Source organism: Anguilla anguilla, chromosome 7 (assembly GCF_013347855.1).
Source record: "Anguilla anguilla isolate fAngAng1 chromosome 7, fAngAng1.pri, whole genome shotgun sequence".
NCBI lineage: Eukaryota > Metazoa > Chordata > Actinopteri > Anguilliformes > Anguillidae > Anguilla > Anguilla anguilla.
In genome coordinates, this window is record NC_049207.1 from 11,889,768 (window position 1) to 11,916,615 (window position 26,848).

The 26,848-nt window shown below is 50.0% G+C and overlaps 1 protein-coding gene across 1 annotated transcript in view; it reads right to left on the reverse strand.

Annotated features, from left to right (window-relative positions):
* plekha5 (pleckstrin homology domain containing, family A member 5) overlaps nucleotides 1-26,848 on the reverse strand; it is a 189,158-nt gene that overhangs the window by 72,097 nt on the left and 90,213 nt on the right.

The window sequence follows — 26,848 nt, forward strand, 5'->3', positions numbered from 1 at the left end:
AGGCCCTGTGCACTGGGCTGGCCCATCACACACACACACACACAAAACACATTTACACACATACAGCAAAGAGAGGGAGAGGGAAGGGAGAGAGAGATGGATAGATAAAATGATAAAGAGCAGACAAAACGCGAGAACGCGAGATCTACCTACACTGCACCACAGCAAAGTCAACACAGTGATTCATTTGATAATGGAATCGGATTTCATCACTGGGCAATATTAGATCAGGTAATATTAAATTATTAGATGTGTCTGCGTTTTTACCGATAGTGATTTTTTCACTCAGCTTGAGACAATGCATCATAAGCCATTTATTCCCTGGGGATTACTGTGAGAGTCGAGTGACATCAGCTGTGTGGTTTCCTCCAGCTAAAGCAAACAAGACAGCGAGCCTCACTCACATTATTTAAGCCATACAGCATATTACAGCAAGTCAGGAGAGGCTGCAATCACAGCACAAAACCAGCTTAAAGCAAGTTTATGTACGTCTATCTGGCTAATCCCACACTCTGGCCTATTATGTGTCATTCCCAAAAATAAATAAATACTTTTTTTAGAAAAACGTTGCTCTATCAAACAGTCAGCCAACCCACAAATCTCCACTGGCAATCCACCACTGCAATTACGTCCCTCTGAAGCTCCTCCGGTTAATGGCTTTCTGTCCAATTTCAGGGCGATGTCACGGAATAACAGCAGGTTTGCGTGCGGCGGTGCTTTTGGAGAACGCACGGTGGAAACGGGAGGAGAGCAGCGATGAACAGCAGCCCTCTAATATCAGCCCTTTCTGTGCGGTCTCAGATAGACGGGCACTGCTAATGCAGTACGGCAACAGAACACAACGACTTTCAAGAGTTATGTGCGGTATGGAAAAGCTGATGGGGGATTTTATTTATTTGTGCACATTTTTTACTTTTTAAAAAGTGTGGTGCGCAGCGCAAGCTCGATTGAAGCAACGGAACTACAAAAGCAGGCTGGAAAACTGCTACCCGTGTCTTCAGTTAAGCCCCTGAACAGCACTGACACCAGGCATTACTAACGACCTACACCTGGATAATACCAACCCTTTAGTTTTGGTATTAAGACTGATTAATCCCATTTTACAATGCTTTCATCAAGCCTAGGCATTTTCAGGCTACATCAGTCATCCTGAACAGCCTAGTTACCATAGAATATATCTAATGCAACAGAGTTGGAAGCATTCTGTGCTACATGAGAGCGTTCATATTCTGAAACATTGTTCACAGGGGCTTTCTAACCGATAGCAACCGATAGTGCTGTACTTCCCTACACTGGCCACCAGGGCGGCTCGCTCTCCCTTGCCCATGATGTCTCCCGGCACAGCAAGCACACAAGAGCTTCTGATACGAGATGTGGGCTGAGAGGGAAGGGCATTCAACTTTTTAACTCCGGCCACTGTACTTTTCACACACAGACGCACAATCACAGCAGCCGAAGCTGCCGTCACGCGATTGGCCGCTGCCCTCCGGTTTCGGTTCCCGCTCCGAGAAATGCAGCCGTCACCAGAAAGAGACAGGAACGAGAGCAGCGAAACAAAACAAAAGATGTCAGATTCACTCGGGTAGGAAATCACTGACCTTTTCTAATGCTCACAGATGCCAATTTCAAAGGATAGGCCCCGCTGCCTCCTGTGAGAGCTGTTCATTTGAGTCAGACATTGTTACTGAGGGGTGGACCGTTTCCCTCCTTTTCTGATTTAAAAAAAAAAAAAAAAAAGGAGCAGGGCGAGCGAACAGTAAGCAAAAACTTGGTAGCAGTGGATTCTGGAGGTTATACTAGTGCATGTTCCCAAGGGAACCATGAGATACGGCACAGGCTGGCTGAATACATTCTTTGAGTTACTGCCAGGCGATAAAAGTTTCAGAAAAGCCATTTTACTCTTAGGTATAAAAAGAGAAGAGTGGAGAGGGGGAAAAAAATCCCATTCCCAAGGCAGGCTGTACAAACAATGGCGCTGTCCATGTGCTCTCCCTCTCTCTCTGTCTCTCTCTCGGGCAACACGGGAGCTTTCAATTTCACAGGAGACAAGAGAACAGCGCCATGTCCATCTCCCCGCACCCTGAAACAAGACAGCTCTCACCAGCGCGGCCCCTTAAAAATCGAGCTGCTCTTACGCTTGAAAACTGCCTCTCCGCTTTACTGTCCTCAGTTCCCCACACTTCAGTTCCTGAACACGCAGCTTTTTAAGGGTCTGCTTGGAAGAGCGACAGCTGTGACAGCAGGAGAACCGGGCGGCGCGGTCTCTGAGGGTTAGCGGCGCGTTCTCTGAGGGTTAGCGGCGCGTTCTCTGAGGGTTAGCGGCGCTCAGAGCCGTAGGAAACGGGTCCTCTCCGGCGCCGCCACCGCTGGCTGGACGTCGGGCCGCCGTCGTGCAGGCGACCCTGCACCGAGGCCCTAAGAATCCACCTGCTGCTTCAGAACGGGGGCGGCAATTACTTCAGCGCGCTAATGGGCTCAGAGAACAGGGACAGGCAGTGCTGGGAAAGCGTCACGCTGGCAGGGCACGGGGATTACTCAGGGCACCTCGCTAAGGGAAACACAAAAGCACCGGAGAGGAATGACAGGGCCCATCATGTCATCAAGAGACAAACTTTTAAACAGCAGCAGAGCTGCATTCCCAGGGAGGAACACACACACACACACCCACACGGGCGTGCACACACACACTTGCACGCACGCACGCGCACACACACAGGCACACGTGCACACACACACACGCGCGCACACAGACACAGGCACACGTGCACACACGCGCAAGCACACGTGCACAGTCTGCACACACACACACACACACACACACGTCTGGCCTTGCTCACATGCTGTACTCTCCATTCCGCGGGCAAGCGCGCCAAAACATTAAAAATGTACTGCCACTATGCTCACCATTAATGTCACTCTAAACAAATTGCCTTCCTTTCAGTCTGAATTAGTGGTTGAGGGAAAGGGGACCATCTGTTTGAATCATAAAACATTAATGGAAGCGGTTATTTAAAACAACACAGGTGACGGCTACTGGAAAAAGATCATGCAGCAGGAAGTTCCAGGGTACAGAAGTGCAGGTCCTATTGGGTGACACCAGTAAAATCAACTGTAAAATACTTGCCCCCTAAATTCCACATACTCACGTACGGCCTAAAGAGCTCAACACAAGGGTCAAAGCAACCTGCCCTGTAAAGAAAGCCAAAGTCTTTACCCATGTTTAAAAGCGTTCACCTCACCTACGGCAGGGGTCCACAATCGCAAAGCCGGCACCCACACTGGCCCTATTAGAGGATAAGATCCAAAGGGGTCACCTGGCCTTGCAGGGGTAAGTAGGGTAGTGGTATGAGTCACCTCAACCAACGCGCCCCCTCCATCCCCCAAACACACACACACGTGTACACACACACACACACACAGGGAACGGGGTAATGCGCAGTCCCTCAGAAGGGATGCAAGTCTCAAAGTGAATGACGTCACCCACAGCGGCGGAGAGCGTTACATCACCCCACTCAGACTACCCCACCCCCGCCCACCCTCCCCATTCTCCCACCCTCCTAAGCCACGCAGTGCGTTCGGACCACCAAACGGGGAAGAATTACCGCCCCGCCACCCACCCTGGGGGCACATTCAATTACTGCAGCTGAATTTCCTCTGCTCTTCGGACCTAATGAAGCAAGGAAATAAATAAACAGCGATAGAGGAAGAGGGTCCCTGGCTCTTGGCTGCCGCTCTGTACCTCAGCGTACCGCCGGGAGCCCAGGTTCCGGAAGCTTCTCAGAAGAGCCACTTTACGCCGCCCGCCTCGCGCGGTCCCCCGCGGCCTCTCCCCTGAAATGGACAGTGCGTGCTGCGCAGCCTGCTGCGGCTGCCTGGCGCTTTGTTATTGTTTTCTGTTTGCGCGCTGGATAACACGGTCGGCTGCGTAACTCGAGTATCTGAGAGCTTTCTCCCGGCGGCGCTAGCGTGAGCGCGCTGCCGTCTGAGAGAGGGAACGGGAGGGGGGGACGGAGCCGAATCCCCGGCTCGCCCCGGCTCGCCCCCAGCCCGCAGGAATGAGCCCGGCGCTTCTGGTCAGCGTTCCCCTCTCGGGGCCCTCCAAACCAGAGGACAGCGCCGGAGCGCCGGAGCGCTGCCAAGCCCACAGTCTCCAAGCGGCCGGGCCCCGCTCCGACTCTGACCTCTCTTTTCCACACTCCCCGCTGATCAATCCAGAGCGCTCCAACAAAGCGGGAACGAGGGAGGGAGAGAGGGAGGAAGGGAGGGATGGGGGGAGGGAAGGAGAGAGGGAGAGAGGGAGGGAGGGAGGGAGGGATGGGGGGGGGGGGGGGGCTCTGTCCAAACGGCCCCAGTTCCAGCGGGCCGAGCTGAGCGGTGCAGTGGAGCGGAGCTGGGCTGTTCCTCTCGCTTCACTGCAGAGCGGCGGGCGCATGTTTGCTCACTGACTCATTTAGAGAGGAGCTGTGGAGCTGGGAGCGCTGAGCGGGGAGATCCTGCTTCCTCCAGCGATAGCCCTTCCGCTCAACCACTGCTACTACTGCTACTGCTACTACTGCTGCTGCTGCTACTGCTGCTGCTGCTGTTACTGTTACAACTGCTGCTGCTGCTGCTACTGCTACTGCTAATACTGCTGCTGCTGCTACTGCTACTACTGCTGCTGCTGCTGCTGCTGTTACTGCTACTACTGCTGCTGCTGTTACTGCTGCTGCTGTTACTGCTACTACTGCTGCTGCTGCTGCTGCTGTTACTGCTACTACTGCTGCTGCTGCTACTGCTACTACTGCTGCTGCTGCTACTACTGCTGCTGCTACTACTGCTACTACTGCTGCTGCTGTTACTGCTACTACTGCTGCTGCTGCTGCTGCTACTGCTACTACTGCTGCTGCTGTTACTGCTACTACTGCTGCTGCTGTTACTGCTGCTGCTGTTACTGCTACTACTGCTGCTGCTGCTGCTGCTGTTACTGCTACTACTGCTGCTGCTGCTACTGCTACTACTGCTGCTGCTGCTACTACTGCTGCTGCTACTACTGCTACTACTGCTGCTGCTGTTACTGCTACTACTGCTGCTGCTGCTGCTGCTACTGCTACTACTGCTGCTGCTGCTGCTACTACTGCTGCTGCTGCTGCTGCTGTTACTGCTACTACTGCTGCTGCTGTTACTGCTGTTACTGCTACTACTGCTGCTGCTGCTGCTGCTGTTACTGCTACTACTGCTGCTGCTGCTGCTGCTGTTACTGCTACTACTGCTGCTGCTGTTACTGCTACTACTGCTGCTGCTGCTACTACTGCTGCTGCTGTTACTGCTACTACTGCTGCTGCTGTTACTGCTACTGCTGCTGCTGCTGCTGCTGTTACTGTTACAACTGCTGCTGCTGCTGCTGTTACTGCTACTACTGCTGCTGCTGTTACTGCTACTACTGCTGCTGCTGCTACTACTGCTGCTGCTACTACTGCTGCTGCTGCTGCTGCTGTTACTGCTACTACTGCTGCTGCTGTTACTGCTACTACTGCTGCTGCTGCTACTGCTGCTGCTGCTACTACTGCTGCTGCTGTTACTGCTACTACTGCTGCTGCTGCTGCTGCTGTTACTGCTACTACTGCTACTGCTACTACTGCTGCTGCTGCTACTGCTGCTGCTACTACTGCTGCTGCTGTTACTGCTACTACTGCTGCTGCTGCTGCTGCTGTTACTGCTACTACTGCTACTGCTACTACTGCTGCTGCTGCTACTACTGCTGCTGCTACTACTGCTGCTGCTGCTACTACTGCTGCTGCTGCTGCTGCTGTTACTGCTACTACTGCTGCTGCTGTTACTGCTACTACTGCTGCTGCTGCTACTACTGCTGCTGCTGCTGCTGCTGCTGCTGCTGCTGCTGCTGCTGCTGCTGCGGTTACTGCTACTACTACTACTACTACTGCTGCTGCTGTTACTGCTTAAGGCTTCAGACAGAATGGCCACGCACTGGAAAAGGCTCGACAGTGAGATGGCAAAATCGACCAAGGAAGGGGCACTACTTACTAATTACTGCCAAACTTTGACAGAGCAATTACCAAATGGGGGAAAGATAAACAAAAAGCTTTGGTCCCACACTAAAATTCTAGATTGGTGTGTTTTAAGCCTGCCTAAAACAAGAAAATGAAGGGTGGAAAAAAAAAAACCTGTAAATTCAGAAATAACCTCAAACATATGGCGAAAATGACCACAGTGGATGACGGTGGACCACCCACAAAACGCCAGTGGAATTAAACAACAATATCCCTCTGGTCTACTGCAGTCTTCCAAACATATTTTCATGGCCGAAAATAGAGAACCCACACACCTGGAGGAGTGTGAAAGCATAAGCAGGGAGGAGGAGGACGAGGAGGGTGAGGGAGGGTGAGGGGGGTGAGGGCCAGCGGTGGATGAAGCGAGACACTCGACGCTCTGAACGCCGCTCCTCCCCAGCAGTGGGCTGACACACGCTGGCAACCCGCTGTGGCGGCGGCTCCATCTGCAGACGCGCGCCGCGCATTAGACAAGAGGCCCGGTCTGGGTCGCCGCACCGAATTACCCAGAGCTCCTCACAAGCGCCGCCGCAATTCTGAGCAAGTGGACTGTGAGTAATGGAGAACAGCTAAAACGGACAAGCCCGTCTAACAGCTCTCATTGTCACTTCGCAAGGAAAAGGAGGCTTTGAAAGTTGCGAAGCCTTCCTTTCTGTCAGCGGTGCTCCTACATATGGTATCTGCGGGGACAAGCACATTGTTACCGCACGTGGAAAATCAGCCGGTCTATCAGAAATGCTAGATATGGCACCACGGTGTGCACGTCTTTTCAACATAACATCAAAGAGAAGGAAAGGAACAGCCACTCGATAGAGTATGGCGTTGAAATATCTATGGTCTGTCATCCAATTAACAGTAGGTACAGCACAGCAGCTTGAATGGAAGAGCATTTGATGGTCTTGGGTATTCATAACACCAAATTGCTGACCCCACATATGCTTTCTGGTGCAACCCAAAGCTTTTTGTTTAGCCTTTTGTTTTTACTCAAATACGGCCTGTGTCATTGGATCCTGCCTACTTAGCGGTTGCAAAGCTATTGTTGTGGAGTTCTAAGAGCAGGATGAGTGTGCATGCCTAAATAACTTCTAAGATTAAAAGTCACTGCAAGAGCTGGCAGCGCCAGAACAAACTGAAATATCAGCACAGAAGTAGGCTACACTGAACTGGAATTATGGGCTAAACAAAACCAGTAGCTTGGGCAACTGCCTAACTTCTAACAGTAGGGTACAGCAACCTTTTTCTGAGTCAAAGTATAAAGTGGTCAAAAAATGATCCCACAATTCAGTGGGGAATTCAGAGAGTGCAAGAAAACTGGAGGGTTCTCGCAGCAGCATGGCTAACAAGCAGACTTGAGATCGGCGGGTAAAGAAGACTCATTCTGTCCAGAAAGGTTAACCTCAGCATACGGACTGGCGCCCGGTTTATCCAAACACAATGAGACGGGCAGAATTAAAACTAACAAAAGGAAACTATGTAATGCCTCGTGAATCGCAGGCAGCCTGGTGCAGTGGAGTGCCAGCCTTATGAACACGTGTCTGCACTCTACTTTTTTTGGGAACCCCACAGGCAGCGGTAGTGTGTAGGTGAAAGCACTCTGACTGGAGTATAGCGTGTTCAAACTGGTCTTGCACTGATATATGCCTCACTTCAAAAATAAAAATAAAATAAAGTTCGAGTTCCTTCTGAACATGCGCTTTAACTTTCACGACGACTCGCACATGGGTACTTGGGGAGCTTTAAGAGTGATTAAATTCCACCCGAGATGGAACAATCTATATGCACAACAAATGACTTAATTGAGATAAAATCCAGAGCTTGATGTCAGTTCTGCTTCCAAGTAAACTTCCACAGTAAGCTAAATGGAATAACCAAGTCTTACAAAGCAGTTTACAGCATATACAGCACACTGAATCATACTGAAATTTTGAACACGTTTCATGAGGATAAGTGTTTTTGCAACCAGAAAGATTTCCTAGAAAAATATCCACAATACTCCTCAAACCTGCATTTTAACCAAGCAGAATAAATACCCACTACTGAATTTCTGCCACTTAAAAATAGTAATACAACTGAAGTAAGAAAAACACATTCAAAACACAATGTAAATTCTGAAATCAAAGAGAGAAAAAATGCCACTGTCTGCATTTAAACAGGTGTCTGTTTCCAAGTGGTTTCCCTACATTTGCCTGGGGAATGCAAACACTGTCTCTGCCCTAACGTATGTGACCTAAGAGGACCTGAGGATTTGCCTAACAGTATTTCACTCGTCTGAGGACAGAGGCGTCCCCTGACACACCCGCTACACCTCTCTAATGGGCCAGGATCGCACACCACAAAGCTAACGGGGTGTGGAAACCTGAACTTAATACATCTCACTTCAGGACTGATACCTCCTTTCCACACTCAAAGAACCTCAGCCAAGCAAGATAAACCTGAAAGTATCTCCCCCTCTCCCCCCACCCCCTCTCTCACTCACTCACTCACACACACACACACACACACACACACACACACACACCAATCTGCAATGAAAAACAACACAGACAGTAACGTTTTATTCTTTAAGCCCCAAAGGTCAAAGAAGGTTAATTGGACAACAGAGAGGAGAAAACCAGCATCATAAGTTGACGGGCTGTAATAAAACAATAGCTCCAGGATAAACCATGTGGCCAGCCAGCCAGAGATAAACCCATAGAGGCAGGGCTGGCTAAAGGCATATAATATACAGCAATAATATGACTTTCCCATTAAACCATATTAAACTACAGCTGCATTTTCTCATCATTTCCCCCAACACTGACAATTAAACCATCTCAGCACGGCCAAAACAAAAACAATTTCCGGATGAACATTTAATCCAACTATATTTACAGTATCTCATTAAAAAAAGAGGAGAAAGAAATCCCAAAAGAACAGAGATTAGGAAAAACACGAGAGTTCCATCTATTTTTAGACTTTGTTTTCAATTGAATAAAATTAAAACGAACATATAAACTAGTCGAGTAAAATAAACTGCCAAGCAGAAAAGAGTTGATGACTCATAATCGTCAATAACATCAGAGAATGAAGCAAACGAACGGTAACATCAGTAACGGTCTATGTGCTATACCTTTACCCGGACAAAGCAATATGAACTCAAAGCCGCTTTTAAATAGCTGTTAACAAACGACCGTCGTATTTTCAAACACCGTTCCTGCTAATTCGGAAAACGCAAAAAGACAAAAAACTGCACTGATGGATGACTTACCATAAAATATTGCCAAAAGCGACGAGTAAAAAGCTTTGTAGAGCTGTATACTGGATAATTTAGCGGGGAGAATTTAAATTGTCATCCAGATGCTGAACATCACCGCGCGCTCGTCAGCCCGGAGATGGACACGCGCTCGCTGTAAGCAGTTTCCCAGGAGTGTGCTCTGATATCTGAGCTCGAGAGGAAAAGCCTCCCAGCTGTCAGCCTCCCTGTGTGTTAATGTGTGTGCGCGCGTTTGTAGTAAACTGAAACCTGAAACCCGCGTGATGTCACGTTCCAGCTCTCGGCTTCGGTTGTATTCTCTACAGTCAACGATCCGGGAATGGGAGACAAAAAAGTGTGCGGTGGCGGGGTGGGTGATGCGAAATAAAAAACAACAACAGTCAGGGAAAAGCCGTGCGCAATCACCCCTCTTTATGTGTCTAAAGCCCAGTGAAAAGACAGTGCAAACACTGCACTCTTGATTCCGCGCTTCTCGGAAAAGAGGTTGGCTCGCCTGTCAAAATTGCGGGGTCAACGCTGGGTTTCTTTTTTTTTTTTTTAAAGCATCTTGTACGTGGCCTTCTCCCTAATTTACATCTACACCAGAAAGGGAATGAAAATCTGCATTCGAAAATCTTGTACGTTACGATAACCGGAAAATATTCAGCTCGCCAAATTGCTTATCTCTGCCATCTGCCGTCTGCGTACGGTAGGCTTAATATCCGTACCATAGGACTAATATCCATACACTAAAGGAGCGAGGCTAGTTTAGAGGTCCCCAGACAGACAGTCTCCTGAGACACACACACACACACACTCTGTATATATAAGAAAACATGACGTACTAATCAATATAAAATGAACTTACAACCAGTGCAAACACTCAAATACTTTTTAAACAAAGGAACAAAGGATGCTGAAAGAGCTCATATTACGGCACTGTATTCTCAGTTCTGAACCAAAGCAACTGACGTGAGAAAGGCGGGGAGCTGCTAATCACAAGACAATCTCCGATAACAGAAAACACCTTTGGAAGTGGATCGCTACCATCCGCGGGCGGAAAGCAAAGTCAAAGAAAAAAGGGGCATGTCAACTGACCAGCGTGGTGACGGCCGACTGCACCAGCCTTTTAACTCGACTAGTCTTGTCGCTTGGAGACGCTGCTTCGACAGGAAGTCTCTTTATTAAAATGGTGCATCATTTATTAAACACCATGTAGGTCATTTGCCTACCTGGGCTTTTGCCAGTGACTCATAATTACAACTGCGTGGGTCAAAAGAATGTTTTAATTTTCATGAACTATGAATTATGTCCTAATTAAACATGACTTATTACTTCGGCCCTGGCTCGGACGCTAGAGACAGATTTTTTTTTGATAAATGATCGACTATTAAAACTAATCAAATGAGCAATAATTGCACATTATAACGACATATAAATTTAACTATGTATTGCACAGATGACAGATTTGCTTGACTGGGGGTCAGTGATAATGAAGGCAATATATTCTGATTGCTTAACATCATATTTCTCTGAAGAAAAGGGGAAATAAAAATTCCAAGGCGTTGGTGTTAGTGTAATAAACCCATCTGCACACTGGCGCGCATCTTCCTCAGTCTCAATTTTGGATTTCAGATTCATGAAGAGCATAACGCGTTACAGAAATGCACGGCATCAGATAATTCTGTTTATTCCGTGCGTGTGCACAAACGTAATAGTCAGATCACCGGAGTAAAGCAGTGGCTGAGATGTGCTGAAGCTTTGGGGGAAAACAGATCTACAGGGATTCAGTAAGCACTAAGCAGTAAAACAGGAGGAAAAGGGAAAGTGATGAGTCATGTCGGTAAAAGTGAGAATTGCTAAAGGAATCCGTGGCGAATGACGGCTTAGAGTTTTGGTGGAGATGGGGGGAAGGTCAGGGGAAAGTATGATCCCTGGGTTCCATCAGCAGCTTAAAGCGCGTCGACAAGTCAAAAACCGCGTTAGCCAACTCTGCCGTAAGACGGAGATGAACTGCTGGACATGGCATTCTCTGAAGAGTTCACAGGGTCAGTCAGTTGTGCTGGAAACCTGATATTACTGGGGGGGGGGGGGGGGGGGGGGGGGGGGTTGTTCAGAAGAGTGGCTCTCATCTTTCTTCTGATGTGGCGGTCTGACTCCTTTAGGGGGTGGGGGTCCCTGTCCCTGACATTACTGAAGTCTCACGGGAGGCACGTCCCAAAAGAGCCTGGCGAACCCAAAAAAACGCATCTGTCGCATCCTCCAGCAGGAGAGCTCTCGACTCTGAGGCCCTGCCATCACAGACAGAAATTCTCCTATTTCAACGGACCCGAGATTCGGGTCCTGGGCGTGGGAAGCCCTGTGTTTGGTTTTTGGCTGGAGCGGTAATTGGTTTGCCCACTTCTTTGTGATTAATGAGGCTTAAAAGGGCAGCCTGCGTCACACGGCCCCATCGTTTCCACGACGGAGAGCAAAGGACAAAGATCCATCATCCGCCGGAGAGCCAGGCAACGGCGGAGATTAGAGGAAACGTCTTGTAGGGCACAGCGGGGAGGAGCGGTCGCGGTTTTCAAAGTGCAACCCGGTCATAAATGCATATAAAACAGGAGCGGGTCGAGCCAAAGGGGACCAGCGCGGACATGACGGCTGTCTTAAGTACTACAGGCTGACGGAGAGGAGAGACGACGGCCACACGCTCATCCTAAACCTTTATCCGAGGGAGACAAGAAAAGTGATTTATTGCATAAATGTTCACGTGTGTGTGTATACATTTTTTTTTTTTTGAGTGGGGTTGAGTGAGAATCACGGAAAAGGGTCGTTTCTTTTCTGAGGAAAAGCAGGAGGACCACTTTGCTGCAGCCATGGCCTGCCACCACAACCCCACTGTCTAAAAGAGTGAAACTATTCTGAGATCCTGTATTCCACACAGTGATCAATCATTTATGAGAGACATATGCAGAGTTATGTGCTCAGGAGCTAGGAGAGATGGAAGCGCAGACAGCTTCACACAACCGTGTAAAAGCATGTTACTGTGGTAGTTAATGCAAAATATCTGACATCCAGAACAACTCTTGATGATTAAATATTGGACTTGTTAACATTTGTAATTTGTCACATGATTTTAAGGATCCAAAAAAGGGTGGAACACTCTCATGGTAAGAAACAATGACAATGTTTTGCAAGGGAAAGTAGTCAGTAACTGACAGGACATGGTAAGTCAACCCATTATGTGGTTCATGAGGTCCCTTTCTCCAATCACTAGTTACCGCATGTAACCTTGCCTGGAACTAGAGTAGTCTGAGCTCTGGGACTCTCCATCTCTCAGACACACAAATAAACATCCCCACACTTTCCGTCTGACTGGGACTTGGAGTGACAGGAGGGGGACGGCAGGGGATCCTCACTGCCCTCAGAAATCCTAAAAGTGACGGAGCAGCATTTCTGAGAGTTTACGCTGTGCTAAGGAACTGTGAAGAACGCTGTCAGCAGTCACGCTACCGCGATAAGCACAGGTTACTCTCTGCCTCTCAGAGGGATTACAGGTGGGCATGAGTGGGCAGGGTTGGGCATGGTTGGGCAGGATTAGGCAGGGTTGCACACGGTTGAGCAGGGTTGGGTAGGGACTGGGAGGGTTGGGCAGGGCTGGGCAGGATTAGGCAGGGTTGCACAGGGTTGGGCAGGATTAGGCAGGGCTGGGCAGGGGTGGGCAGGGTTGGGCAGGGCTGGGTAGGAATGCGCAGGTTTAAGCAGGGCTGGGCAGGGTTGGGCAGGTGCCGCAGCTCCCTGAAGTGCAAGACGCTGAGTGAACTCGCCTGTCTCAATGCAAGGCTCAACAGCATCCGAAAGGAGGCCGCTGGGAAGACATGATAAAGACTTATTAACCGATTAGCTCATTTACTTAGTATGAAATCACAGATGTCTTTTTGGTTTGTCTCAGTCATCGATTCTCTTTAACAATGCCTTGCCAGCGCAGACATTTAGGCCCAGTATTGACAAAATTTGCTCTTCTAATTTGCTATTCCCATAATTATTCTGGATCTTTCAAGATGGTATGTCCTTACTATACATGCGTACTGTGAACAACTTCAAGGACAGTGTTACAGCAGATGGTATATAAGGCCAAAACCTGAGGGGATTTAGCTTTGTAACCCCAAAATAGTTCCAGAGTCCAATTTCATATTTGGAACAGAAAATGTAGGTTTCCCATTTTTAGATGAGAAGATACAGTGTACAAAAAAGAAGAAAGAAAGAAAGAAACTTTCTTAGGTAATTGTCAACTTGTTAAAATACTACACATATCACTGGACGGGAGTGCTGTAAATATTTGCGGTTAAAAACAGGAGCGAAGGGTTATGGGCAGGGTCAGTTTGATCGGGAGTCTCAAACGCTATCCCAAGAGCATGTCATGTGACCTGAGGAGCGTGCTTCAGGTTCATCGGCCGCGGGGTCACTCAAAGAGGAGCGCCCCATGTTTAAATACCACCGCCTTAATGCCTCGACAGGACTAAACAACTGTCTCTGTGATCAAACGCAGCAAGCCCTGAGAGATAAACACTATTAATTGTGATTTATGGCAGGGAGGGGGGGGGTGGAAGCAGAGGTGCAGCCTTCTCTCTTGTTTGAAAAGACCACGGGGCAGTCTGGACACCGGCGAACCCGCTCTCCGTCCCCAGTGTTTGCCGAGAGATACGCTCCACGCGCTGGACCCTCGTTGCCAGGACAACAGGTGAGCAAGTCCCATCAGCCGTGATATTTACACTGCCCTTTAGCACACAGCAAAAGAAACAGATGGACATAAAGAGAGGGGAGTGCAAAACAAAAGGAGGAGAGAGAGAGAGAGTCAGAGCGAGAGGAAGAAAAAGAGAAATGGTGAAAAGGCGCAGGTGAGATGTTCTGCACCACTGCAGCTTGACGTCAAATCGCAGTGTGGGAGTACGCCAGAGGTCCGAACCCCAGCGTCTCCACGGCAACAGGACAACAACAACAATGTAGCCTGCTTCTGTCATTAGCGTTAAACATCGCTAACACAAACAGCCCCCGGTCTCGTCAACTACATGCAGATAACTACATTTTTTAAAAAGCCCATTGAAAGCAGAAAGAAGAGAGGGGGGCAGACGAAAGACCACTCTGTACATCTAGCCCTCCAATTACTGATGCCAGTCCGGATGCCCCACAGCACAGATGAAGCCTTCATGCAATCAAACAGTGGGGCTGACCTACAGCAGGAGTAAGCTCATTCCAGGTAAGCACAGGCCGTTTGCAATGAGCTCCAGTGAAAACACAGTGCCAGTAAACAGGCGTCATCATGGATGTAATAGTGTGGCAGACAGCCACGACCTTCCATGGCCGCCATTAGAAATCCTGGAGCAGCAGGTGACCAAATATAACCCTTTTCACCCATGTACTCAACAGCACAAAATGGGAAAAGCCTCAAAGAACAAGAAGAACATTTCTTTCAGTAGAATTTATCTGACGCGCTATCCCATTACCGTTTAAGAGGGAAGAGAGACGCAAAGCTTCTAGAAGCTACACTCCAGAGCTTCTAAAAAATGAGAGCTAAGTGGAGAAGAGTACTGCTCCATCTCTACCCCCAGTCATTCTAAATTATTTATTCAGCTATCTTCTCAGGAACGCTTCATTCAAAATAACACTGATGAGATCAGCAACATCAGCACAAGCCCACCAGTCCCCCCTCTCCCCACAAGAAACACAACAAAATGAACCATGAATATTTAATTGTCCAGTGCACATTATATTTAGGGTAGCAGGATTAGGGAAAATGGCATGGCAGTAAAATCCATAATATTTATGTAGTTTATTTCTTGTTTTTTTTTTCTGTACGCAACAGCCTTGGCGATGTGCGTGCAGTCAGGACGGACAGGCCTCTTTCTGGTCTCTCTTGGAGGGAGGGGAGTGTTGCGTCGGAGGAGCCGGGAAGGGGGGGGGGGTGGCTATGGCGAAGCAGGCCGGAAATCGCTACACAAGAAGCCAGTCGACAGACACTCGCCACGCAGTTTGCTCCGCACGTCATGTGCAGACGGTACCGAGCCTCATCTACCAGCAGGGGGCGCTGCCTCGGAATGACCGCCATCTTAGAGCAGCAGCTTTGCTCTGCCGCTGCTGCAAGAACGCGCTGTAAATAAACGCCCGCGTCTGACCATGACGGTCGGCTCTGAGAGCTGAAGCCAGGCAGCGGAAGAGAGAGAGGGATTTCGAATAGGCGCTCCGCTCATCGGCGCTCGCTGAGTGATGCCTGCCGCACAGCCGATAGCAGAGCGTGGGGGGGGGAGCGGCCGCCTCGTCCTTATCTCTCCCACGCAAACTCGCGCCCCCTTCCAGCGGGGCCCAAACAGAGCCGCGCGTTTCCATGACAGCCCCGCCGCCGTGCCGAGGAGAAGCGGGCCGGATCTGTAACCGCGCGAGACAATGGCCGCTCGGCGCACGCTTGTGTTTACTGACAAACGCGCTGCTGGACTCCGCCATTTCCCTCCCAGCTGTGGACCCAAGGACAGTATGTGTGTGTGTGTGTGTGTGTGTGTGTGTGTGCATATGTGACTCTGGGCATGTGTGTGTGTGTGTGTGTGTGTGTGGGCAGAGGAAGGGGAGGAACAGCTCTTTCCCATGACATCATCAATAACAGAAGCCCAGCACAGCACACAGAAAGACTGCATGCTTCTATCAGGAGCATCTCATCACCGAATTAATTAGCCCTGGATTACGTAAGGCAACTCTCTGTGACACTGTCTGATTATGATTTAAACATGTCTCCTCTCCGGGCCTTGTGCTCTGTCAATTACGCATGTGTGGATTCATAAAGCGTGTGTGTGTGTGTGTGTGTGCGTGTGTGTGTAGCTGATTTCCACTTCTGAAGAAATCACACATCAGAGCTGACTTGTCTGTAACATACCAATGCGTTTCTCACTACAGTTTTGCTATACAAAGCTGTGCATGCAATATCAAACAGGGCAATACCAATACGCCCAGTTAGCCAATCGCTAAGAAGATTTGCATCTCAGTTTTTGCCTTAAATGGGCATAAGGTCAAAATGTGATAATCCCCGAGACATCTTGGTCTGAAAGAGACCTTTCTGTGGTGTCAGGAGGATGCTAGCGCACGCAGCTCACCCAAGCGTTTTATCAGGCTGGCCGCAGATGCCACACATTCCTGTCCCGCGCACACATGCCGAAGAGCACAGCGCTTAGCGGAGTCGCGGCCTTTCCAGCGCATGTGCTTCCCTCTTTATCGCGTAATTAACGAGGCCGCGGTCAGCGGGTCAGGCGGAAAACGCCTTGATCCCCCGCAAACTGCAATTACGCCAGCGGCTCGCGCAAGACCCCCACAACCCGCCCCCCACACGCTCACCCTCACTTCACCACATGCCCCCGCGCACACCGCCACACACACCCACGCACACACCGCCACACACCCACGCACACACCGCCACACACCCCCGCACACACCGCCTCACACCCACGCGCACACCGCCACACGCTCACACCGCCACACACCCCCGCACACACCGCCACACACACACCGCCACACACCCACGCACACACCGCCACACACCCACGCACACACCGCCACACACCCCCGCACACACCGCCACACACCCCCGCACACACCGCCACACACCCCCGCACACACAGCCACACACCCCCGCACACACCGCCACACACCCCCGCACACACCGCCACACACCCACGCACACACCGCCACACACCCATGCGCACACCGCCACACACCCCCGCACACACCGCCACACACCCCCACACACACCGCCAGAGAGGCCATGTTAAAGATCAGAGAGCCCCTAACCGGGTCGCAGCGGAGTTCCAACACCCCGGAGACCGGCGAGGGAGGAGGACGCCGTTACGCGACCAGGCTCTCGTCCAGTAAAAAGCCCGATAACGAACACCCATGTGCAGTAAATCAGGAAGCAAACGCACGGGATCGGACGCGCCCGTCCCTGAAATGCGAATCTGAAAACGTCGGAGCCTTTTGCTTTTGACACACCGCCGCCAAACTCGCACAAAACGGCCTCGACTTCCAGAAGAGCGCGTCGAACGCAGCGCCGTAGGCGTGCGAAACGCGTCCTCGCTACTCTGACTAACACAGGGTGAGAAACCGGGGCGCGGAAGGACAGCATGTAGACGGGGCTAAACGCTGTTGGCAGTCATTCGACTGGAAGGATTTCAGGGAAATATTTACCTCAGAGACAGTAAAGACAGGCGTTTGTACTGTCGGATATGGGGGGGATTCATGCAACACAGGGACATTTTCTTACTGACATCCTAAGATTCGGCAGACATCACGGGGTTTGAACTTCAACGCAGAAGTCGGATCACAGCGTCTTTCTCTAACTGTATTCCCCTGCCTGTTTGACGGTGTCGCGTTTATGAATATTGATGGTGCTGCAATTTAATTTCGGTGATAAACTGCCGCAAGTGATTGACTCATGATTTGTAGAGACAGAAATCTGCTCCAGCTGCAAAGAGCTCCTCCGCTCACCATCACAGCACAGCTCTCAGAGCCCGAGATGAAAGGGACTGTGTAAATACAATCCATTATCATTCATTATCATAAGCCATTATCCATTATCGTTACGAACACATTAAGAGAGGCCGCGCCGTTTGGAAAGAACGCCTGTTGTCCTGCATCAAGGTGTGGTCAGTCTGCTAGTGGAGTTACACAGACTGCATAACACTAAACAAAGCCAAACTGACCAGAGGAGAAGAGAAGGCTGGCTGGCTGCACCATTTGTGCTTCAGGCAAATATACAATATGCTGTGAAATTGAGGCTCTCTCACACAACACTCAAAGCTGATAAAAGAGAGATGGTGCACTCAGTATGTAACAAAAATATATACCCAGGCTCTTCAGAGGGACTACCCAAAGTACACACTGCAGCACTCATACAAAATAAAGCACATTTATTTAAATAAGAGGAATGGATTTTGCTATACGCTGTATTTTGATCCAATCATTCCCGAACATTTTGAAACCTAAATGTTACAAACAGTAATACTCAAAAGGGCATAAACAGCCATCTTGTTTTGCCTGTTCTACCACAAACACGACTGATGAGACATTTTCTCCCCAGCCTTTGCGAATAAAAATGAAAGATGCTGTGCCATCAAAATCACAGGTCTATTCAGCTGGAATTTTAAATGAGTTTTTCTCCTGCACACGGCATGGATATTAGTTATACGACTTGATTAGTTTTTGAAGACCATGTTTATTGCTTAACGGACATTCTATTTCAAATTTAACCAATTAGCAGCGAAACCGTTCTGTGGGCTGCCAAAAAGATCCAGAATACACAGAACGTACGCTCTGTCTCAGACGTCCAGCTCGACAGTTCAGAGATTACATACTTTACATCAAGAGAAAATTTTTATTTTCCGATTATTCAAAAATTTGAAATTTTTTAAAAAGTGAGAATGCACATCTAATTTCTGTGGCTGGACCCTTTAAATGCAAGAACAGTGTCTGTACGAAGTTTTTTAAAGTAAAAATTAAAAGCCTACTGCTGTACGGCTTATGAGCTCAGAAATACCGGCTTATGCAGCGCGCTGTTAGGTGTAATTGCGCTGGAGCCCATTTGTGCGCACACACAGAAACGCACGGAGGGGTTTTGGGGACTGGGTTTCCCGGCGGGGATCGGTATTCATGTTCCCGGGTCCTCTGCGTGAGGGGCGCCCCTGCAGGTGAGCCGTGTGCGTTTACCTCGAGCGATCGGACCCAGGGGATCGATGCGCGCTTTAAAAGAGGCTTCCCCCCCCACCCGCTAATCCGTCTAAAGTGGGCGGGGAAAGCGTGCCGTTCTCTCAGGCTCCTGTTTGGCTGATTCCCCTCACCCCCCAGAAACCCCCCACCTCTTCCCGCCTCCACGGCCCCATCCCCTTCTCCGAGCTCCCCACTCGTCTGTTCCTGCTGTCTGCCAATCCTCACTAGCAGGCTCTGCTACCGGAGCTAGCATGGTTAGCCTCTCTCTGTGAGACCTATGCATGCATTACTGTTCACATGCCTGGCATTAAAGCTTCCTACAACTGTACATTTTGGATGGACGTGCCCAATGGCCGTTGGCAGGCCCCTGCCTACACTTGGCACTTGGCAGTGCAGAGACTGATGCACAGACCCTACGATGTGCTGGTGCAATGCCCAGGGATGCCAGCTAGGTCAAGACCCCTCACATCTCTGGGTTCCAGCATCCTACGGCGCACATCTTCAGCGTTCATTTGTCAAGCGGCGCCTCCTCCTCCTCCATTATTGCGCCATTAATCACTTTCTGTCTGCCTCTCCACACGGGGAACCGAAAGTGCGGCTAGCTGAGATCCGCACGTTCAGTCAGCAGAGGTCACACCTCGGGGCGTCGGAGGCGGAGCCGGGAGGTGCGTGAGAGAACAGCTCTAAGCAGCGGGGGGGGGGTGGGGGGGGGGGCGACGCCGCTCGCGTCCCCGCCGTGATAAATAGACGAGTCTGGGAGAAACATCAGGACGCCGGGAGCGCGGTGTTCTGTGGAGCGGCAGCGACTCACGCAGAGTAACTGAGCTGAGAGCCCAGGGCCCTCAGCAGGTCCGTCTGGGACAGGCTGAGCTGGGGACAGATCCACAGCAGGGGCCACAGTGAGAGAGGCCGCACCAAACCTGCAAGAACATGTGCAGTGCACATACGCACTATGCACACGCACACACACACACGCTAAACACACACAAGCGCGCACACGAACGTAGGCACGTACACACACAAGCACGCCCACGCCCACACACACACACACGCTAAACACACACAAGTGCACACACACACTATGCACACGCATACACACGCTAAACACACACAAGCACACACACGCACGCAGGCAATTACACACACAAGCACACCCACGCCCACACACACACACGCTAAACACACACACACACAAGCACACACACGCACGCAGGCACGTACACACACAAGCACACCCACGCCCACACACACACACACACACACACACATGCTAAACACACACAAGTGCACACACACACTATGCACATCCATGCCCACGCACGCATGCACCCACACACGAGGACACACAAATTTCCCTCCGAGTGACTCTTCCTGAATAGACATCCTTTCGGGTGAAGAGATCTGCGCAGCTGAAAGACCTCGTATTGTACTCCTGCAGACCGAAACCCGAACAGAACGGAGAGTTCCTAAGTGCCAAAGCTGTGAGGACAGAGGACAAGCTGCATGTTCTGTGTGTGTGCGTGTGTGTGTGTGTGTGTGCGCATGTATGCGTGCGCGTGTGTGTAAGCGTGTATGTTCTCATTTGAATGAACACTGCAGATCCACTTCAAGACAAGAGAAGCCACAGAACGGATGACATCAGCACATAATTTGTGTCCCCATCTTGATCTCTCTCTCTCGGTGCCAGAAGTCAATTCTTTCTGTGAGAGAGAGAGAGAGTAAAATTGCACTGGAACATGAAGCCATTCTTGTTTTCCTCTTATCAGTCACCCGCCCACCTTCCCAGACCCGACCGCAGGCGGAACCTGTGGGAGGAAGCGACCGCCACGGCGAACCACTCCATCCGCCGTCACCGCGGCGATGTTTTTTACTCAGCCTGCGGTCAGCTCTGCGCTTCCGCTACGCTTTTTAAAAAGCGCACAAGCATCTTAAAAACCGAAACGAGACAAACGTCCTCGCATCCTTCTGTTAAAAACTGCGCTGGTGATAATAATATCCTGATGTCCGCAACCGCCAAAAAGGAATTTCACACAGCGGGAGAGGTTGGCGACTTTGATTACCGTGGCGACAAGGCCGTGGTGCGACACGTCTGTCAGAGCGCCGCTAAACGAGCTGGCTAATTAGAGCCGGGAGGTGGATGCAGAACGCCTCGCTCAAACCAAGGTCCCGACCTCATCAGCGTCCGCAGCTAACTTTACAGCCCACCTGCAGGCCTTAGAAACGGACCGGAGGGTGACTGGAGTCTGACCAGGCCGGTTCCGTCCCTGCATTTCTATAAGACAGTACCTTCATCCACCCATCCACCAGAGAAAACTAATGTCTAAATGCAAAAATAAAATACAAAGTGAGGTGAAAGTAGTGATGGAATAACTGCGAAGAGATGAATCCGTTCTCATTCGGTCGTTCTCTTCGCTGTCGCCGTGACTCCACGTCGCTGATACAAAGTCCATCTGGGTTTTTTTTTGGTTTTTCTCCCCCTCTCCCCTGAGCCACGAGCGGGGCAAGCTAAGCAGATTTTCCCATAATTCCAGAGGACCTCATAACCGGCGAACTGCGGCGCTGGGGGAGCTATTTCAGGCTCCGTAATTAAGGCAGTGTTGATGGGATTACATTGTGGTGCAAATTGGGATGTTACCCTGACGTGATGAAAATTAACTTAAATTCTTCGCTAGGAAGCCAGCCCCATCATTTACTAACGTCAGAACGGCATGGGGGGGGGGGGCAAATCAAACCTGTCATAGAACACTCAACCCTCTTCAAAAAGAAAGCAATCCAATAACCGTGCAATTAACATTTTTTCATACTTTGTGCCAAAGAATGCACGGTGCAGTAACACATTAAAGACAATACAAAGCTCAGAATGATGTTGGAACAACACGCCAATGACTGTCCCCTCCAATGTAATAAAGAAGAAAAGGAAAAGGAAATGGCTGAACGCAGCAGCAGGAGTTGTTGGCAGAGGCCAGTTGGGGATTTGGTTAATACAGAGGCTAAGAAATTTAAATGAGTGCAAATGTCACCATCTGTGCCAGGAACGTTAGACAAAATGAACCAGGACTGTAAAAAAAACATTTAAAATACATGTTTACACACCCATCCAATGTGCCCAGAACTGCTCTTCTAGGCAAAATATTTAAAGAGATCAAACCCTGCTTGTACCCTCAATAACTGTCTGCTATGTTCTACAGTACTACAATACTATAATGAAACTGTTGCCAAGAGAAACCAAGAGCAAAGGATCACCCAAGTATGCACAAATTCAGTCTGCATGGTGTTACATGCACATGCAATCTGCCTGTACAAGCTACAAATTATAAGCCTGGACTGTGAAAGGAAGTGCCATGATTGGCTGAGACAAGCAGTGTGATGGGTTTTGTCATCTTACACCGCTTGCCTTTTGTGACTGAGGTTTTACGGTTAGCACACAGAGCACAGTTACCTCAAACTGTCCTCCTCAGCCCTCCAGACCTTGCCTGAAGCAGTCAGGAAGTTCAACTCAACCGAAATTTACAGACCGTACAGCACCAACGGTCACAACGATCACAGTTTGGGGGCAAAGAAATTTGGGACTGTACTAATTAGACATTGAAAATCAATAGGCAGCGTCTGAACTTTGTTTAACGGTAGAGCAGTCAGTGTAATTGGTGGCACAGTTCTCCCCACTGAGGGGGCTGGGTGTCCTACCCTCCAGGTTTTAACTGGAAGGGCGACTGAAGGAGAGAAGCCCAAAAGGGGCTCAAACAGTCAGGATCGATGAGCAGGGTCCCAGCACAGAGCTGCCAATAACACCAGCCCCCCCCCCATAAAACCTCTGCATGGGGACAGACGCAGGCTAGCTTTCCACAGACATGCTCCACCTCTCTTGGTGGGCTTGAAAAAAAACGTATTGTCAGCGTTAACGATTGAAATTCCAGCGTTTGCAAGTCAAAACATCAGGCATCAATGGTAAAGCATTCTGGTGTGGAACAAAATCCCCACCCCCCAGCTACAAAAACACCCAGAGCCCCCCCATCTCGCTCACAGCGCTCCGGTGGTGGGGGGGGGGGGAGGGGTTTGTGTGATGTCCGTGCGATAACCCAGAGCTCCTCGCATCTCGCTTCGCGTGATTGGCTGCACGTGCCGCTCCGGCTGGCCGGGATTATGTAACTATGGCGATACGCTACTGGTGACAGGATCCCTCTTTCCCGCCTCAGAGGGAACGCGCGGCTCTGCTAACACCCTCCCCCCGTTCCCGCTAACCAGGAGAGCGTCTCCGGCGGCGAGGTTAACGCAGCCCGCGCAGCCTCCATCTCTCTGGAAAGCCTCTCAGGCTGAGCCAATCAGATTCCACTTCCTCCCTGGGCACGCCCTGCCAACACGCACCACTGGAACTGTGTGGGTTTGACAGCGGTAACCAAGCAATTTCCCTCTCTCCCCCCCCAGCTCATGAATATGGAACGATGCTGCTGTGCATACATTACTATACTAATGAGCCAATTAAAGGGCAATTACTGTCCACGCTCCCCATCGTTAACCCAGACCTGCTTTCCTGATGCTGAACCACAAGTATCAACAAAGTCCTTCAATCTTTTCCAACAACAAATTTTAATCTTCTGGTAATCAACTGATTCCCCATCAGCTTTTGCATTCACGATGCCCGATTTGCATACCCAGACATTCAATTCCCAGATAACAGGCGCCAATGACTCCTTGTCAGGATGGCTGCCCCCCCCCCCATGGGGACGTGAAGCATCCTTCTCCTCTGGAACACTCCACCTCACCCAACAGCCCTTGGTTAGACTGGTTTCCACGGACGTACGACTGGATATGACCGGGCGGTTCAAAGGCGCATGGCAGATAGCTCCTGTTAAGCCAGAAACAGCTCCTCTAAACACCGAGGGAACCTCACGGTCAGCTCTTTCTCTCAGGTAAAACAGCGCTTATCAGCCTCCCTGTAAAATCATTGGGGGGGGGGGGGGGGATTATGGTCCGTGGCGGGGCTGAAGAAGCTCACTCGCCCGACCCCGCCCTCCTGCCCGTTCCTCTCTCCCCGAGCGCGCTCAGTGGAGCTTTCAGCTGACCGGGCTCGTTTAAGGCACGTCTCTCCTTTTTTTCGCTTTCACACAGAGGAAGAGAGAAATGAAAGCGGAGGCCGCAGAGCAGGTAGATCCCGGCAGGGGGGAGGAGGAGGAGGAGGGCAGAGCTCGTCTGATTCGCCCACTGCTCTCTGATCCACGAGAGACCTCAACAAAAAAAAACAAAAAAACAGCGGAAGAGCAACTTCAGGCCAAACCGGCGATTAGAAAATGATCTTTTCTCTTTCTTCCAGGAAAGCGGTCCCTCACGGAGAAGAATTTTAAAAGCCCTGACGACCGCATGTGATGACAGTCACATTAACTACTCAGGGAAATAGCCCTGTTTGTCAGAGAGAATTCTATTCCTTCTTGTTAGGTGCTGGATTCTAGGGAAATGAAAGACAGACAGTGAAAGTTCCCTCTGCTTTCCTGAAGCTCCCTACAGGAGGAAGCACTATAAACCAGTGAGGCATCTACATGGCTGGGCTGTGGAACCCGAGTCTGTCTGAAGAGAGCTTCAGGACTACAGGAATGCTCATTAAAACAGAACCCTGTAATGCAAACAGGGAGGGTCTCTCCATAAGAACAGACAGACTACTCCCCCTCCCAAGAGGAAAATCTCTAAGCACTTTGTCAGAAATCAAGCTGGTAATCACATTCAGGCAAGAAAATGGTAAAGAGCTGAAAATAATACTGACTACTGTAGAATACCACACACACACACAAGCACACACACATACACACACATACAAGCACACACACATGCACGAACGCACACACACACACGCGCGCACACACACACACACATACACATACACGCACACACACACACACACATACATGCATGAACGCACACACACACACGCGCGCACACACACACACACATACACATACACGCACACACACACACACACATACACGCACACACACATGCACGAACGCACACACACACTTACTTGAATATTATTCATTTACTCATTGCAGCGAATAGCTGCCCATGGTCGTGGAAGCGTGAGTCTGCAGCGGTGTTGGCAGCTCTGGGAGTGGCTGAGGGAGGCAGTGATGTCATAATGTGGTAAGGAAGGGGCGGGGCCGTGGGGCAGGGAGGCAGGCTGCTGCACTGGATGCTCTCTGATTCACAGGGATGATGTGGGGATCAGAGGGATTTGCTCTCCTCCAGCCCTGCGAGCGCCCTCAAAGGAGGGTCAAAGGTCACAGGACCGGAGGGCTAAAAGTCACAGCATGCAATGACTTACTTTATTACTGCCTGAGCCAGGCAGTGCACACACGCACACACACACACGCTCTCACACACGCACGCACGCACACACACACGCACGCTCTCACACACACACACACACACGCGCGCGCACGCACACACATGCATGCACGCACACACACGCACGCTCTCACACACACACATACGCACACACACACACGCGCACGCACGCACACACACACACGCGCACACACACACCCACGCACATACACACACGCACACACACGCACACACGCACACGTAGTCAAAAACACGCACACACACAAATGCACACATGCAGGCACACATGCACACATGCAGGCGCACACACACACACACACACACATATGCACACGCACACACATTAATCACACACTCACACACAAACATCTAATCACGTCCGGTCAAACACTTATACTTGCACCTACAGACATATATTTAATCAAGCACACTGATAGATATAAACATAATAAAAACACAAGCACAGACACACAGAGAGATAAGAAAACACAACCACGTACATTTCGAAAACATTGGTCTTCTGGAAAATAATTAATTCATGGTGTGCAAGAAAATTAGTCAAACTAATCCTACAGCATGTCAACATTTACATACCATATAACAAACTGCATAGCATATAGTGCATGATATATATAAACTATATAATTTATATACATGTACACTTCCACTCTGGTGCGCAGTATACAACTGGCTGGGGAGTGAAGATTAATATTAGATTAACATTCAGTCTTCTGGAGCATTTTCAAAATGTAATGCATAAATTCCAAAAAAACAGGGCCTCTTAAAAACGGCAAGTGGACTAAATTACAGACTGAAATACAGATATGCATCTGCTCACCTCAGCAAACCGGGTATCAGCCATTTAATCACTGCGTAAGTTCATTTTCCTTCTTTGGTGCTGCTCTTTTTCTCAAATCCGTCCCCGCTCCATTGAACACCAGCTTGTGCGCATTACACACGCAGCCTATCTGTGTATTCAAATCCAGTCTGCTTACACTCTCGGCATTGTATAATTTATCATGTGTGAGAAAATGACTTCGATGTACAGGGGGCTTATTTAGTTTTCCAATTAAGCGACAGTACGTGGCTATTTCCAAAGATAATCAGAACGCCGCACCCCAAATGGAAGGCGATGCTTGTGTGGCATCCTTAAAAAGCCCGTATTCTTTGTCATTGACGCGGCTGTTTGTGCCGCCCTTCTATGTAAACTGAGCGTTTAAATGGCGTCCATCAGTGGCACGCTAGGTGTTGACAGACAGCTGTACTGGGCTCTGCTAAAACGGTATTGCCCTGTGACAGGCAGAGAGGACAGGCGGGTGACAGGAGCCTTCAGTAAAACGCCGTCCCGCTCGAAGGAGAGCGTGAGACCTTCTCCCTGGCCTCGTCTCGTCCCCAAACATGCCTCCCCCCCCCCCCACCGCCCCCGCTGACGTCCCGGTGTACCACCGGGCTGCGGAGCCACACCGGGTCACCACGGCGTTCTGAGACGTCCACGCGCAGGTGGAACGGG